Below are 17,930 nucleotides of genomic sequence, written 5' to 3' on the forward strand. Positions count from 1 at the left end.
CTATGTTTTCATTTTGCATGAGACTCTGCAAGTTATATAGCTGGTCTTGCTGATGGGATTGTCTTGGGGATGGTTCGTCCCTTCTATGTTATACTCCCCTATTGTGTAGGGACTGTGGGATCACACTCCTTCTTGAGGTCCTTCCTGGTCCAAGTGCTGTGGCATTTCTTCCTCTGGGCCCCTCAAAGTGTCTGGCACAGGTCTGAGACTGGGCAAAACCCCCTCACCCACCAGCTCTACTCTGGGGCATTTACAGCTTTTACCTTGGGGGAGCTCACAGTCTAGAAGGTAGAGACAGTGCATATACACAGCACTACAGGTTGATAGAGCCAGTGCTAGACGCAGAGATACAGATGTTCTGGGATGTGCAGGGTTCCTATTTATTGAACATTTATGACCTTTGCATGTGGGCTTTTTCTCTGTCTTCTTGGCTGAAAGAGTCCTTTTCCTCCTGATTTATTTCCCTGAATGAGGATCCAAGGAAGGGAAGTTTTGATAGTGTGATTCTTGAAAACTCAAAAAGGCACAGTACTCGGACTTGCCCTGGTAGAGGCTCCTGCTGCTGAGATCTTACAGCGGCTTCTGAAAGCTCCAGCCCACCAGCCTGCAAACGGCAGCTGGTAACCGCAGTCTGGCACACAGGCACCTGGAGCCAACGGGGTGGGGCCTTCATCATTAGGTCCCTTAACATATTTTCTAATAACATGCTCCTGGGTAATCTTATCCTTTCCAAAATAAGAATATCTCCCTTGTCACTTGGAAATGCCTTGAATGTTACCATTGCTAGAGGTGAAAGGTTCTAGAGAGAAATATGCATTCAGTGCTCTCAATTATAAAATGTTTTTATTGGTCACCCAAGGAGATGAATTGTGGGAGATTTAGACTTTACCTCCCCCCTACCCTCTTCTGACAAAGAATTATAAACAAAGGTCTAGACAGGAAGGTGGCCCCAATACAAAAACTCTTATCTCTTCATACCGAGGTCCATTAAGGCAGAACTCATGCCTATTGAACTTTGTCTCTGCCAGGCCCAGCACAGTGCCTGACACTTGGTAAGGGCTCAAACAACAACTGTTGAAATGGAATAGAATAATAATGGAGTTGAATTAAATGCTTTTAGAAACATGAGTATCAAAAAGAAATTTTGAGGTCTGGCTAGTGTGGCTCAGTGGTTGACCATCGACCTATGAACCAGAAGGTGGGCTCAATCCCCAGTGTGGGGTGTGCAGGAGGCAGCTGGTCAGTGATTCTTTCTCACCATTGATGTTACTATCTCTCTCTCCCTCTCCCTTCCTCTCTGAAATCAATAAAAAATTTTTTTTAATAAAAGCAATTTTGAGAGGTATTCTGTAGCTTAAGCTCCTGAAAAGTAGTAAACCATGCCAAGCTCCTGGTCAGCTCAGGGTCCTGGAGCACCAGGATCCTGTTGTACGGCATTAACACCAAGGTTAGACCTCCCGGATGCCAAGCAGTTGGATGAACTGGTTTCGGCTTTCCCTGAGTTGGCCAGTTGTGTGCTGTTCTTGTGAAGAGAATCTCAGAGCGCTCCAGTTTCTCTTCAGTCTCACAAACTGAGGCCCGAGCCCCTCTCCAGATTATTTCCCAACTGGCTTGACTCAATGTGTTGCATTATTCTATGTAACCTAATACCTTTTCCAGGCAGGAACAACAGACCTGGTCTCACTTGCAGCCAAGGCATGAATATGCACGTCTCTAACAGAACACAGTGCTCTTTCAGAGCCAAATCCCACCTTCGGAGGGTGACACTGCTCCTTTGGAAGTCACCTGGAGCTGGGAGCCCATCTCCACAGACATCAGTCTGGCCTTTGATTCCAGTCATGTTCTCCAGCAGCTGAGAAGCATTGAAGGTGAGAGGAGCTCCCGGGAGCTGAACCTCTGCCCCTTATTTCCTTATGAGAAGGTCTAGCAATTCTCATAGCATAACACCTCGCATTTGTTTTATTTAATGAAGAGAGACAGAGAGAGAAAGAAAAACCAAGTACAAGAGAATGCATTTGTAAAAGAAAATCTTTGTAGTTGAAGCTCTGAGATCAGACTCCTACCCTGGGTGTCTTTTTCCTCATTTGTATATCGAATAACAACTTGTTGTTGATGAGATGACCAGCGTTCATTATTATTATATGTCAGCCACATAGCACCAGCTATGTGCAAAGTTACTTACAACCATGCTTAATGATTTATTAAAGAGAAAGTAATTCTTTGAAGAGAACTGACTTTTCATTTTGGGTGTTTTTGTCTACTGCTTTCTAGTTCACGTAACTCAGGAAGCAAGAATGAATGGCTCATTTTCACTCCTAAATTTGAGCACCTTTATACACAACCTCCAAATTTTAGGATTTAACACTTTGGTGAACAATAAAAGACAGATACAGTTTTTGTGAAAAATATTTAGCCTTTCATAAAAATATCCCTTCTGCAGTACTTGTAATTTTGCTACAGAGAGTTTAAATTAGAAAAAAAGGAAATAGCTTAGAAGGAAGAAGAGACTGATTTGGATTTAAAGGAAATGTCACCTCGATTGCCACTGTCTGAATACTGGCTCTCTTTGTTTGGTGTAGGCAACTAGAATAACTTCCTCTGTCTCTCCCTTCCACAGTTCACCTCCCATAGTAATCGTCGGTCCACGTGATCATGTTGCCCCTTGGTTGAACTTGTAGATAACCTCTTGCTTTCCATTGCTACCCAGTAGACACAAAGTAAACTTGAGTTGAATTTGTTTGTTGAAATTCTCATTTACAATACCACTAGGCCATAGGAAAGGAGTCAGGAGGGAGAGAGAGTTTTGATTGATTACTAATGAGGTAGATTTTTTCCCCCTAAGTTTATAGTTTATTGAAGTTATGTGTGTAAATTTCCTGTTTATGTCCCTCATTTGTTTTTCTGATGTGGTCAAGATACACTATTTAAACTAGTCTCATATTCTTTTCTATAAACCTTGCCTTTTCTTCCTGCCCCATATCTAAAGTGGGCCTTAGCGGTACTACCCTTGTCTAGGCATTAAGTTTCACCAGTGTGGTCTCACGCACGGGCTTTAAATGAACTCCTTCATTAAGGAGGCCTAAGCTTTGTGCCCTGGAGTGAGCATTCTTCCCTCTGTTGGGAATCCTTTCCCAGGTCCTCACTGCCGATTTTCCGATCTGCTCTACATGAAGCTGGTAAGGAAGGACTAGAAAAGGATTGATGATCAACAAATGCATTAAAAAGCACTTACTGCACACTCTCTTATCATTGGGCAACTTGTGGAGAAGACCTGGCCCTGCCACCCAGGAGCTGTGCCGGGTTGGGTGTTTGAGCCATAGAGACACCATACTTAAGTTATGAAGTAATAGGAGGCCATAGTAGTTAGTAGTTTGAGGGAATGGTTCAGATAATAAGCGCTACAGGAATTGAAGAAAGGACAGAGCTATGGAGACGTACAGAATGAGGAAGTATTGCTAGAGAAAATGGGACTTGACTTGGGATTTGAAGAGTGGTTAGTTTGAGTTATAAAGATGCTCCAGTAAAGAAGATCAAAGTCTGAAATGGGGATTCTGTTGAGAGAATTGGGGGGAGGGGGCGTGTAAAATGGATTCATTGGACAGGCGTGGTTCTTTTGTGGCCTTGGGGCCAGGTGAAGCCTGGGCTCTGGGCTGGGGGCCTGCTAGTGGTTTCCCAGAAAAGCTGGCAGGAGATGTGTTTCAGGAGGATGACTCTGCTGACATCATGGTGGAAGAAACGAGGAAGGGCCTTGAGCGGGTAGATCCCTTGCCTGTCTGTGCTCAGGAGTCTAGTCAGGGTGTCAGAGAAGGGCTTCATCTGAGGAGGGCAGTCCGATAGACAGGCTTGGCCAGATATGGGACTTGATAACTGACTGGACATAGGTCAGAAGTTTAAAACGCGACTCTCTGGTGGGGTCTCTGACAATGGCCTATAAAATGGGAGGGAACTCTGTTTCTACTGTTTGGTAAAACAACAAAGGGCTGTAATACTGGTCCTCTGAGTGTTGGGGCTTCTGGCTCTCAGCCACTTCCCTCCTTTCATGATCACCTAGGGACTGTCTTGCTGTTTGGTGCCACCCTGGGCTATGGGAGATTTCACAAGGCCATCAAAGGGCCTGCCACTTATATGCCACTCCTGAACACACGAATTCATTCTGCTGTTCCCACACTTTTCCGGGAGCTGGGCGTGTGTTGATGGGCTTGGGTCTGTGGCCACCTCTTCCCAGAGCATGGGGAATTCTGCTGTCTTCCTGGGGCTCTGTTCAGGAGCTGAGGTTCTCTTGGCTCTCAAAATTTTCCAGCCTATCATATTTCACACCCTCCCCCAACACACACACACACAGACACACATACAGACAGACACACATACACACACACACACACACACACAGACAGACACACACACACACACACACACACACACACACACACACACACACACGCGCGCGCTCTTTACTTCTCTACATCTCCTTCAGCTCTTCCTTTTCCTAGGCAAGGGGATCTTTACCTAATCTTGGGGTAGCAAATGTTGGGGAGGCTTTGCTCTTCCTCACATGCATCTTTCCAATTTGTCCATGTCAGGACTGAGGCATTTGAAGCCAAGAAGTGGCTCCTGTGTCTTTTCTATTTTATGTTGTGTCGTCTCTTCCCTGAGGTAATATTACATCAGGAAGAGTGGAAGTAATAAATATTAGGACAAAATCCTGGCTAATAATTTAATATCTGAAACAAATTTGGGGATAGGAGTGTATCCTGCTATTTTATTTAATATTGTGTGTTTACCATTTTTGTGTCTCATTTAATATTTTTCAAAAATGTGGATTTTAGGGGCTGCATCATTTATTTAACTACCATTCTATTGTTGGAATGCACTGCGTCTTAGTCTGCTTGGGCTGCTATAACAAAATACCACAGAATGGGTAGCTTATAAACAGCAGAAATTTATTGCTCACAGCTCTGGAGGCTGGAAATCTGAAATTAGGGTGCTGGCATGGTGGGGGGAGGCTCCTCTTCTAGTTGCAGACTTATTGTATCCTCACCTGGTAGAAGGAGGCTAGGGAGCCCTCTGGAGCTTCTTTTAAAAGAGCTCTAATCCTTTTCATGAGGGCTCATGACCTAATTACCTCCCAAAGGCCCCACCTGTTAATACTATCACCTTTGGGGGTTAGGATTTCAACATAAAATTTCGTGGAGACACAAACACTGACCATAGCACATTGTTTCCAAGATTCATTTATTTTTTCAGTTTTAAATTAGCTTAGCAATACAAAACATTGTAAGTCTTTGACTACATTTCTCTTTATTTCCTTATTATAAATTCCTAAAGAGGAATTACCGAGTCAAAGCACATGAACATTTGAAGGACTTTTGATAATTGTGTCCAAATTGCCCTCCAGCCAAATTGTTCCAAATGCTCTGAACTGTGGAACCTACTTATTTATACTGTCAGCAGCCTTATTATATTGAGAGGCATCAATTATAGACTCTTCTTCATCTTGAGATCCCATCTTTCTGTGTAGTTTTGAGGTTGAATGTTTCCATTTGTAGTGAGGTCAAATAACAAAAGGTATTTTGGAAGCTTTCTGCAGAAGTGGGACTGGTGTGGGTTTGTAAAGAAAAGGGGAAAGGCCTTGTAATCTTGGGCAGGGCTTACCGTCTGTGCCCAGGAAGGCAGGTGGGAGTGTGCAATGAGGAATGAGAAAATGGGAGCTCAGGCAGGATGGTAGGATGGAGGATCTTCCTGGGAGGAGGGGAATGGAGGCAGGGCATCCAGGTGCCACCTAATCTTTCAACTACTCATGAACCTCAGTGTAGTCACACTCACTTGTATTTTGCAGCCACCATACTATAAGGCATATAAGAAAACCTCCCTATGTGTTTTCTAAGTAAACTAGAAGTCAGGAAAACTGTAAGGCTGACATACAGCACATTCTAAGTGGGACCTACTTGCTGGCTAAGCAGTAGATCAGCACAAATTATGAGCATTTAGACATGTGTTAACCTACTAATTGAGGGTAGGGGGACATTAGATGATGTGTTCTCTCTAGATGCCCTTGATCTTACCCTCCTGATTCCTGAAATACCAATTAACACTCTCAGTCAATACTAGAAAACATATGGTGAGGATAAACACTACCCCATAAAAATATCTCACCCTGGCTTGTCACAGGACATTAACCGACCCATACTGGCACCCCTAAGGGGGTGGCAGCAGCAAACTGTAATGGAAAAGTTACTATTTTCCTATTTAACTTTCTACTTGAGAAAAAGATCCTTGAATGTCTAAGAACAGTAAAAGAAAGTTTGTGTGCATGTGTGTGTTGGGTCTTGTGCTCTGTCTAATTCTTATCCTCACTCACATGTGATCTGACTGTTGTTGCTTTGATATAAGGGCAGCCTAATTAAAAAGATTGTGAGAGGAGTGAGTACATGATGCATTATGAGAAATCATTCATATAACTTCCCAAATGATGTCTGAAATTTTGCCATTGAGGAGTCATCTTCAGAGAGTGCCTATGTCATGGGAAGACATGGGGAGTCCCTTGGCATGGATTAGTTCATCACTTCACATTCTTTCCTGAAAGGAGAGGTGAAGCCACCTTAAAGGCAGGCGGCTCTGGTGGCACCCTGCGAAGGACAGCAGCACTGGCCCTTTGGCCGAGGCTGTCTGTAGGCAATGCTCTCAAGCCTGAGGGCTTTCTCTGCTCCATCCTGAGACAGTTCCTCCCGGGACTTTGGGACTTTGCTTCTCCTGCTCTTCATGCCTATGGTAGTCAGCATGATTGCCCACGTCCCATTCTCTGGAACCTTTGAGTATGTTAGGTTACATGGCAAAGGGAATTAAAATTACAGGTGGAATTAAGGTTGCAAATGACCTGACCTTGAGATGAAGATTATATTGGATTAATCAGGTGGGTTAACATAATCATAAGAGCCCTAATAAATGGAAGAGGGAGGCAGAAGAAAGAGAACTGCAGAGAAGGCGGGCTGAGAGTCACCTAATGTGAGCTTTGGAGATGTAGAAATGGGGTCTTGAGCGAAGAATGCAGGTGGCCTCTAGGAGATGGGAAATAAAAAGAGATTGGTTCACCCTTGAGTCTCCAGAAGACATGTGCCCCTGTTGACACCTTGGTTTTAGCCCAGTGAGACCTGTTTTAAACTTCTGAATTCCAGAACTTTAAGATGATACTAGTAAATTTGTGTTGTCTGTGTTTGTGGCAATTTTTTTACAGTAGCAATAGGAAACTAATACAATGACCAATTTGTTTGTCCCTCAGCCTGGGACCCTGGTAGGGACATTGTCTGAACTCCCACCAAACTCAAGATTGTGCTGATTCTCTTAGCTGGTATATGCTGATTATTTAGTAGAAACGTAAAATTGCCAGAAATGGGATGCCTGGGACACCTGGGAAGATGCTGCAGAATATTTCCAAGTTGGGCCAACTGCACTGGGGAGGAGATGGGAAAAATACGGGGATAACACTTTGAGTCCCTAAGCATTTTAAAACTCATAAATAATACCTTTGTGTCCCTTTAAGAATCATTAAGATCTACTGTCCACTTGATCATCTCCTTGTGTTCCTGTTCAGTCTAGGCATTTTCTCCAGGGGTCTGTGCTACTCAGAACATTAAGAGTCACAAAAGGAGGTTTTTGTCTTTATCCACAGAGGTGACTGTAAACATTTATTCATTCATTTATTCCATGCAAATTAACTTTAGGTTTCGTCATGTAAGCTGGTAGGAGAATACTGTCTCCTCTTCAGAAAATGTAAACCTGTGCCTGAGAGCAAGGACATGAGCTCTGCCCTTGAAGGACTTACCCTCTAGTGGAGGAACTGAGGCAGATTAAACCCCAACTCTATTATAAGAGAGATTGTGGAATTCCCTGAGGGAGGTATTAGTAGGGGGCAATGAGAGTTCAGAGGGTCAAAGAGAAAATGGTTATGTTGGGACAGTGGACCCAGTCTTTGAAATGGGACAGATCACCTGTTACAAAGGTGCATTCTACTTCGGGTGGAATTTAGTACAATATTTGGGGCCAGTTCAGTTTGAAAGACAAAACTCTCAGTGCCGCCATAGGAACAAACCTGCATTTACTCTTAGGGTCAGAAGAGCTAAACACCTTTTTAAAAATGGGTTTACTTTTTTCAGGTTTCATAATAATGATGCAAGTGTGCAATAGCAGCAGATTGTCCTCGAGCAAAGGGACAAGGCTATAAATATAAATGGTCAGAGTGTAACAATCTCCTAAGGATGTGGACCATGGAAGGGCAACCCAGAGTGCTTCAAATTGAGTTGCTTTGTTGTCTAAGCTCGAGTAATGAGCCAAGCAAGTATATGTGAGTCATTCTGCTTCTGTTTCCAAAACAGACTCACTGACTTGATTTAAGAGCATTAAAAGGGACGAAGTTGACATTTGCAAATATATTTAACTTATTTGTCTGCAGGCAGAGAACATGTTGGGACAACTTTCAACTGCATTATGTGTGGTCCAGGAGCTTTGATTTCTTTATGCTTCCTTTATATTGAAGAAAAAAAAAAGCTTTGAAGTATCCTGCAATAATGGGTTGCTATGAAATTGATTTGACTCTACCAAGGGTCAACTCTTGTCTCCTGATGAAACCCTCATGTGCTGTAAAAGCCTTTTGCCTCCCAGTAACCTAAGGGAAGAGTGTTAGTCATACTTCCTCTTTTCAGCTCAGAAAGGAGTATTTACCATTAAAGTTTCTCCTTCAACTCATTGATTAGATAGGGTATCTGTACCAGAATGGCTGTCACATTGGCCGATACAAGAGGAGGTGACATGATTCCTAGGCATCTACCTCTAGGTGATTTTTTTTTCAGTTGTAAATGAACTACTGGGTGTTGCTGGAAATTTTGACATGATGCTTTTTCTTATGATTATTCTATTGATCAGGGAAACTAGAGCAAAACCTAAAATTAACAGTCTCTTGGATTTATATTATCCATGGATCATAGGTAGGTTTAGTCCGGTTTTACCTGGAAGTTTGGAGCACATAAGACACAAATCTTGTGTTTGATCAACTGAGTATCCCTTTCTGAGTTCTTTGCCTAGGCATTTCAAATTAGAGTAAAGAATTGGGAGCTCTATAGTCCCTGAGGTCCCACCTTTCTGGGCATGGGACTCATAGCCAAGAGTTCTGAAGGAGGGTGGCATGCATCTATGCTGGTCACTGTAACTCCTAGCCATTCTTTAGTGGATAGAACAAGGTGGAAATCATACTTGTGCTTCCACTGAGCAGAGATAACTTTCCTATTTTTCTTTCTTTTCTGCCTCCCACCCCATTTTGGTCCTTTCATATTCCCAAACGTCTGGTCGTGTGGGCATTATGATCTGATAAGTAGAGATAGGGACCCGGGGGCCCTGCACACTCGTGTCTCCGTGTTTGTGGTTTGAGGTGGCTCTGTGTGGATACAGGCCTTTGCCTGGGATTTGCCAAACCCTTGTCAAACCTTTAGTGAAATCCTAATTCAAAGGGACAGGTCATAAGCAGCCAGTGGATTTTGTATCTTTTGGGTGAGGCTAATTTGAAATAGCTGGGTGCTGTTTTGAGAAGGTGAGGAGCAAAGGTTTGGTCTAAGTAACAAGTATCTCTTCTGTGGTAGGGAGGAGGTGTTTGTATGACTTAGAGAGTGTGGCTCTAGACTTAAATAATGAGTATTGGGCCTGGCTGGTGTGGCTCAGTGTTTGAGGGTCACAGTTCCATTCTTGGTCAGGGCACATGCCTGGGTTGCGGGCTCAATCCTCAGTAGGGGGCATGCAGGAGGCAGCCAATCAATGATTCTCTCTCATCATTGATGTTTCTATTTCTCTCTCCCTCTGCCTTCCTCTCTGAAATATATTTTAAAAATGAATACTGGAATTCCAACAATGAAACACTGGTCTTTAATAAACTCCAAAATAATCTCCTCTCACTGGATTGCCTTTCACATCAGTAGGGTCGTTTGTGGCTGACATCCATCCACAGTGCTCCTTTAATGAGAGGTATAGTGACCTGCGACGAGGGAGGCCTGTTTAGAGCACAGATAGCTATTATTACAATTTTAGATAACCCAGTCTAACAGAAGGCCATGTGATTGAAAGGACAGATGATAAAATCTAAATATGAGTAGAGCCTGAGAATATTCTCTTTCTTCTAGTGCTGACTGTCTAGTTGTGTTTGTTATCTAACCCTGTAATTAGGATGGCATTTAGAAAATATGAGGAAAGTTGGTATTCTTTTCATAACCCCCAAATCTTTGCATTGCTGCATGAAACTTTTGGCTTCAGCTTTTCCCTGTTCATTAACCATGCCAAAATTTTTAATCTAACACCACTGTTAAAGAGTGGCAGGCTTCCAGGGAAATATATCAGCCAGGCTTATTAATTTCATGCCAAGTGCTGGAGGCGTGAATGTAGAGAACGCTGTTTGACTTTGGATAATAGGAATCAGGCAGCTTAAAGGCAAGGGATAAAGATCAGGAGCCCTGTGTCTCAGGAGGAGGAGCAGGTGCAGGCTTCAAGCAAGGCCTTCAGGCCCAAAGGGGCAGCCCATGCTTAAAACAATCTGCAGTGCTTTTTTTTTTTTTTTTAATTTGGCGTGTGCCTCTCACAGCTTAACAGACCGCTGCTCCACAAAGAGGGGTAAACAGAGAAAGGGAAATTAAAAAGGGATGTCTCAAGGTAGACAAAAACAAATTAGGGCAAACAAATTACACAGAGTCAACAAATAAACAAGGGAACATCTGTGAATATATTTCTTGGATTTTCTGATTCTGAATGCAACCTAAGAAATGGCAGAGGGAGGTGAGCGGTTTAACCTAGAGCAAAGTCTTTTTTGGAAGGAAGAACAAGCTGAACAGAAAAAAGTGAGAGGTACTTAGAAGTCTAGCTCTCGGCAGGGTGCTCTAGGAGGGGGTCAGGCCCCCCCCCCCCCCCCCCCACCGCAGCCTAAGGCAGTAGCCTGGGTAAGCTGGTCTCGCAGTTGCTTTCCCTGCTGCCCCCTGTCTCCCTTGGAGGGCGGTTGCTGCTGTGGTTTCTGCCGACCTTCACATAGGAAAGGGCTGTATAGAAAGAGGTGTCAGTCTGCTCATATCAGCAAAACAAAATAAAGCAAGCAACATGCCAATAGCGAATGTGTTTCCCTTATCCATTCTTCACACTTAGTCCTAGTGGGCACACTAGATGCTTGCCAGGTATTGACTGGACCTTGGGAAACATTTGAGCTGCTCCCTTTGGCAGTTTGGTTGCTACACTCACAATTTCCCTTTTACCCCAAGGCTGGTGAGATGGACTCAAGGTTGTAACAGTACAGCCCACTGCATACTGTTAACCAAAGGCAGGAATAGTGTTACTGAAGTCAGAGACATACCTGTCTTTTTCTAAAAAGTGGTAATTGGTTTACAACACCTTCCATGGATCCTCTCACTGTGGGGTGTGGAGAATTATAACATGGTAGTGGAGAAATGAGACATATTTTATTTATTCATTGCATAAACTCAAATGATATTCATATAGTTTCTAGAACTTCTCCTTTGGATTTTTTAAGCTTCATGAAGTACGCAGTGGTGTAGGGTCTAAGCTACTCTTTTTCTAATCTTCTTGTTGTTCTAAATGCCCTATTTACCTTTCCTCTCCTTTGCTTTCATCTTGCAAGTGATAATAACCTACAAGAAACATTCACAAATAGGTGAGGTCTTTTTTGTGTAAATGCAAAAGGGAAATGAGTGTCCAGTTCTCCCTCTGTTTCTCACTTATATAACTTTGCTTTATTGCTTATTCCTAAATGGGGCACCAAGGTGAGTTGTGCATTAGAAGAATTATACTGGATGTAGTCAGTCTGCAAACATATGAATGGTGCCACTCTATTAGAAAGTCTAGCAGTTAGGATTTGGTCTATGAAGTAAATTGGGTGTAACAGTAAGCAGAAAGTCAATGCCAATCAATAACTCATGAGATTGGTAGTGGGGACACCGTGGCACTTTATTTACCTGAGGTGGGCATGTTATGTGACCTTTGTTGAAATATTTGACTTCTCTGTGCTTGCTGATTTGTAAAATGGACATAGCCATATTTGTTTCTTCCTAGTCTTTAAAAAAAAAAAAAAAAAAGCTAAGAAGTCCAGCTAGTCTCTATGAGATTCTTTTAATTCTGGACAGAAATTGGCTATAAAAATACCAGCCTCCATTTATTACTGATCCTCAATTCATAGGGCTGCAAGGGGCCTTGTGAGGTCAGCCTGTGCTCACCCAGCTTGTGTGCTTGTTACTTGTAATCTTGGAGAAGCGTCATGATGGATTATCCCAAATTCCTTTGTGTCTAGGTATTAAGATGAGGTACCCAATTACTATCAAAGCCCCACTAAAAACTCATTGTAGGATGTAAGAAATCAATATCATCAAATATTTATTGGGTGTCTATTGGATGCTTTGTGTTTCATTTGTAACAATTTGCCATAATTTAGAGTTCAGGTCTACAGGTTCTTACTCAATTATGTAGTAACTCCCTTCTCCCCCCAACTCAGATTTTCTTTTTAAATCTTTTAGATTTCTTTTATAAGCTGAATATGCTTCTCTGGACAGAATTTGTAAGAAATCCAAGTTTAGTGCCAATTCTGGAGAGAAGGCATAGAAATAACTCCAATTTCATAGAACAAAATATCACTTCGAAGGCCACTGCTACACTAAACCTGAAAGGATAAGCAAAATATGGTTTGTAATATTGTTTATGATTGCACTTACACAAGAAAACCAGTTCTGAATTAAACTGTACAATTTGTTATTCTATAAATCTTATAGAAAATGATGTCATGCCCTAGCTGGTTTGGCTGGGTGGATAGAGCATTGGCCTGCGGACTGAAGGGTCCCAGTTTCGATTCTGGTCAAGGGCATGTACCTTGGTTGCGGGCACATCCCCAGGAGGGGGTGTGCAGGAGGCAGCTGATTGATGTTTCTCTCTCATCAATGTTTCTAACTCTCTATCTCCCTCCCTTCCTCTCTGTAAAAAAAATATCAATAAAACAAAATTAAAATAAAAAGAAAATGATGCCACTGTAATTATGTTGTTAAAAACATAATTTGAGTAGCCTTGATACCAATCTGTATATACTTTAGTTGATGAAGTGTCCAAACCGGCACTTAGTTCACTCTACATACATTTCTCTGGCTACCTGTGTACCTGGGAATTTGTTATTTTATTCTATTACTCCACCTTTAGATTTACAAATGAGAGCTGGAGGGAACTAGCAGTGGTCCTTTGTTAATGTGTAGAAGTGCTTTGCAATCCTTGGAAGAATAGTGTTATAGAAATTCAAGGTGGTTACTAGTCTAATTAACCAAATAATTTAATGAATCCAATTAGTTCTTAAGTTTGTATTGCTTATAGCTTATTAAAAAGTAATTACCACTCCTGCTTTGGATTAAGATTAAGTAGTTAGTATCAGACTAACCTTCCTGCTAAGAGCGACTAAAAACCAGTTTGAAGCAACGATGGGAAATCAAGGCAGCCAGGACTTGACAGATCAAAATTCCAGAAAGGAGAACAATGCATTGTAGTGAGCCCTACACTCACTGTGAGCTTTTCCTGGTGGGCATTTGCCAATTGTAGTACAGGGCATAGAGTCTGGACAGAAACCTTTAGTAAGTGTGCCCATTGTACCAGGAGTCAAATATTAGAGTTCAAGGCTCCCAAGGCAGCCAGGACTTGAGGAGCAAGATCCTAGGAAAGGGTGCTATAGACTATTGAGCCCACTATTCCGCCTGCAATTTCTCCAGTCATTTGTCGCACCCTAAAAAGGACATGCTTTGGATGAGATGCTGATAAACTAAGCAGAAAGCTGCAAGAAGCTAAAAAGCAGAGAGAGTGGTATTACAGTGCTTTGGAGACTGAAATTGAGTTCAGGACGAGGGGCTCTGGTAAATAGTGGAGGCTTTCAATTGAGACTCCTAAAGGGCTGAGCATCAGAACAAGGGAAAACCAGAAATAGACTCTCCTTACCTGGATCAGGACAATCTCTCAGTTCTCCATCTGTCTTCCAGAAAAAAACAAATAATTAAATCCTCTCCGTGGAATCCTACACAGACAGGATTTTTCACACATTCAAATAAAAGATTACGAGGCATAGAGGGAAACAGAACCAAATGAAAAACAGAAAAGGAAAAAGAATCAAAATGAGACAAAAATTAAACAAACAACTTCTCTCTTCCACCCATGAACAAGGAAAAAATGATAAAAGAAACAGACCCACAGGTGATCCAGATATTGTGGTTCTCAGACACAGGCATAGTTTAAAATAACTATGAGTAATGTGCTCAACAAAATAAAGGAAACAATGGATACTTTCACCAGAGAATAAGAACTTATAAAAATGAAGCAAAAATAAGAATCTGTATAACTGCAATTATGGTAATGAATTTAATAATTCAATAGATAGGTTTAATAGCAGATTAGAGTTCAGTAAAATAGGATTATTGAACTGGAAACTAGGTCAGTAGAAAATACCCAGGTTAATCTAGAAGGGGAAAAAAAGGATGGGGGAAAAAAGGATGGAAAACATGCAATAAAAGATATACTGTATATGGAAAATGGGAGTGTAAATTGGTAAAATCAGTTTGTAAACTGTTTGATGATATGTTCTAAAGCTAAAGGTATACACACTCTATGATGCAGTAATTCCATCCACTGCTAGGTATAAACCTAAAAGAAATTAATAAATATGTATGCCAAAAGACATGTACGAGAATGTTCATAACAGCATAATTTATAATTGCTGACATTAGAAACAACCCAGATATCTATCAACAGTAGAGTGGACAAATTGTAGTATATTCATATAATAGAATATTATACAGCAGTCAAAAAGAATGAATTAATTATTAACGTAAAAAACATTTAAACCTGTGAAGAATTTTTGTGAGTTTATTTGAGCCAAACTGTCGACAGTTGCCAGAAAGCAGAATCTCAATGGATTGAGATAATGGAGAATGGTGGTTTTTCATCTATTTTTATAAATTACCGTCAAAGGAGGAAATATAAGTGGGTTACATGAAATCCATTGGTGATAGATTAGGGAGTTGGAGAAAGCAAAGTGGGTAAACCTCTGGGATTGGATAAAAAATAAAATGATAGGCACATGATTCTTTTACATAGGTAGGTACAGCATAGTTAACAGTCAACAATTAACACCATAGCAATAAGAATGAGGAAATTTGTGGTCTCCGCCCTGGTGTCCTGGCACATTGGTTGTGCCCTGGGGGATCCCGAAAAAGGAAAGTTACAAATTACCCTGACATTCCAAAGGTATGTTCTCATAGATGCAAAAAGACAATAGGCTCAGTCAAGATCAAAGTTAATCTTTGTCAGGAAAGATACTACCCTAGGACATGACTACTCACCATAGACTGCTTTTTAATGAAAAAGTTTTAATTTAAGACAATCCTTTGTGGGTATTTTAGGTCTCTGAGTTTGCAAGGCCACCATGCAGGCCTTTCCTGAGCTTGTCAGGTTAGCATGTGGCCCCTTTTCGTCCAATGATTTCCACAACAACATAGATTTATGTCGTGGACATACTATCTGAGCAAAAGAAGCCAGACAGAAAAGAGTGTGTATGGTATGATTCAATTTAAACCAGGCAAAGCAAGTAAGAATGGCAATTGACTGACTTAATGGCTGGCAGGAGGTATACGGTACATGGGGCTTCTGGGATACTAGTAACCACATATACAATATCTTGATCCAGGTGCTGGTTAACAAAGTGAACACAGGATGTCCGCTTTGTAAAAACTCGGTGTACACTTACAATATGTGTACATTTATGTATTTATACATCAATAAAAAATTTACCCAAGTAATTACTATCAATAATCTAGAGATATACTGTGGGTTGCTTTTCCAGGGGAGTGAAGAAGCACTTTAGGTGGAGCTGAATCAAGGCAGATTTCTAAGGGCAGCTTTCAAAAAGGAAAGATTGTCCTCAAATTCCTCTGATCCCCTGTTTACCTGGTGATTCAATTGTTATGCTAAATACAGGGAAGATTTTTTTTTTTTTTTTTTTTTTTTTAAACTAGCCAAGCTGGTTAAGGCTGATTCAATGACAAAGGGTTGTTTAAAGCATCTTGAGAGAAAAACCACATTTGGGATTAACAAACTCTTTTTACTACCTTTTCTCTAAGAACCAGGGGCGGAGGGCCTGAATTGATAATGCTTTTTCTTTGCTTGGATTTTAACTAAAAGAAAGAGGACATGTAGCCTAGCATCTTTTGGGGCACACAGAACAAAAGAATACATGTGGGCAAGGGTGATGATGGGCAGCACCAGACCCTGGATCGGGGATTGAAAAGGACCAAAAGAGCAGGATTCAGAGCATCTGAGGGAGGAAAAGGGAGTGTCAGAGGCCGAGAGTTAAGAGGCAGTGAGGGAACCTGAAGTGAATGGGTATTTGTTCATTTGGATATGTAAAGCGCCTAAGGGAGAGGAAAACAGGTGCAATACGAATACATTAATGGAATGAAAAATGAGGCTTGACCTATGAATAAATATTCCGAATAAAAGCATTTTAAAATGTATCTTGTTTTTAGGGCATTTACTCTGTCTGGCAGCTAATTCAAAGTTTTCATGGTCACACACACACTCCCATGGTTTATCAGCTTCCTGTGGGGCTGAGCCGCACCAACTGAAGGTTCCTGGGTCTGTGCATCTCCTTCCTCTTCTGTTGTTCAGATATATATATATATATATATATATATATATTATCAACAGAGTCTGCCTAAATTGTATGAAGTAAGATCCTTATTATATGGATTCAGATGTTCATATTATGTCACCAGAATCATGACCTAGACCTAAAGCCCCTGTCAGCAATCCTTGAGGCTGGTTGGTTCCTTCAAGTCTTCCAGAAGAGGATTTGGTGGCACCTGCACTATGGCCTTGGATATTGCCCCAGTCGTGTTATCGAAATCTTACCAGAAACGGATGAAAGGAAAGGATAAGTTATTTCCCCTTAGAAATGTGGCTTGTGGCAGGTTGGGTGGAGACCCCCATTAGTTCAGGTATGTGGGGAGCATCTCTGAGAAACAAGGACACAAGCTTCCAAAAACAATTTCTCAGCCTGGAGACGGGCAAGGGCACTGGGAAACTGAATTCCACCCACAGCTGCCTCTCTGGCCTGAGACATGAGTGCAGAAATGGGCCTTCCCACAATTTCAAGGAGTGGCCCTTGTCCCCTGCCCAAATACTGAAAAGGTTTTTCCGACTCAAGGGAAAGTCTACTGATGAGACAACTTAAGATCCCTCAGGGCAGGCAGGCTTCAATGTCCCCAGGAACCCCCCCCTCCCCATGGCACAGAGCAGTGCCCAGCCTGCCCCATCCTCCCGTTGCTTTGTCCTGCTCTGTGATGGCCTTTGAAGATGCTGCCCTGCCTCAGCTTCGTAAGAAGTCCAAGGAATGTAATTTAGCTGTTGAACCTTTTTGAGATTTCAAGTTGGAAAGTAAGGTTTTGTTTTTTGTTTGTTTGTTTGTTTTGTCATAGAACCACATTTAGATTTCATTAATTTCTGTATGTAGCAGGGGGCCAGAGGAGCAATATGGCACAGACAGAATATGGAAGCTATTCAGGGAGTGGGCATGGGATCAGGTGGGCATACCATGATGCTTTCATGATAATTCTCTGTCCCTGTTTCAGCCTCTTCTGAAAAATGACCCCATATCTTTCACTTCTTTGAAAAATCTCCTCCTCCCCCATTCTCTAAGATCAGCTTTCAAGAAAATTTCAATTGGTGCAAGGAAGTGATTGAAGGTTCCTGTTACACATTTGTGCATTTTCTGGAAAAAAGGATCTTTTATAATAGAGAAGAGCTATACTTTCTCCCCAAGATTTAAAATTTTCAAGATTGCAGATGTTGACCTTAAACAAATAGACAACAAGATAACTTCT

At 41.7% G+C, this 17,930-nt stretch overlaps 1 long non-coding RNA gene across 1 annotated transcript in view; it reads left to right on the forward strand.

Annotated features, from left to right (window-relative positions):
* The first annotated feature begins 1,825 nt into the window (after positions 1-1,825).
* The window catches only part of LOC118660267, a 34,480-nt gene continuing 18,375 nt past the window's right edge, over positions 1,826-17,930 (forward strand). The window contains exon 1 of the long non-coding RNA XR_004968855.1: positions 1,826-1,868. This is a non-coding gene — a long non-coding RNA (uncharacterized LOC118660267). The remainder of the gene's footprint in view (positions 1,869-17,930) is intronic.

The sequence above is a fragment of the Myotis myotis genome, unplaced genomic scaffold (assembly GCF_014108235.1).
Source record: "Myotis myotis isolate mMyoMyo1 unplaced genomic scaffold, mMyoMyo1.p scaffold_m19_p_7, whole genome shotgun sequence".
Classification (NCBI taxonomy): domain Eukaryota; kingdom Metazoa; phylum Chordata; class Mammalia; order Chiroptera; family Vespertilionidae; genus Myotis; species Myotis myotis.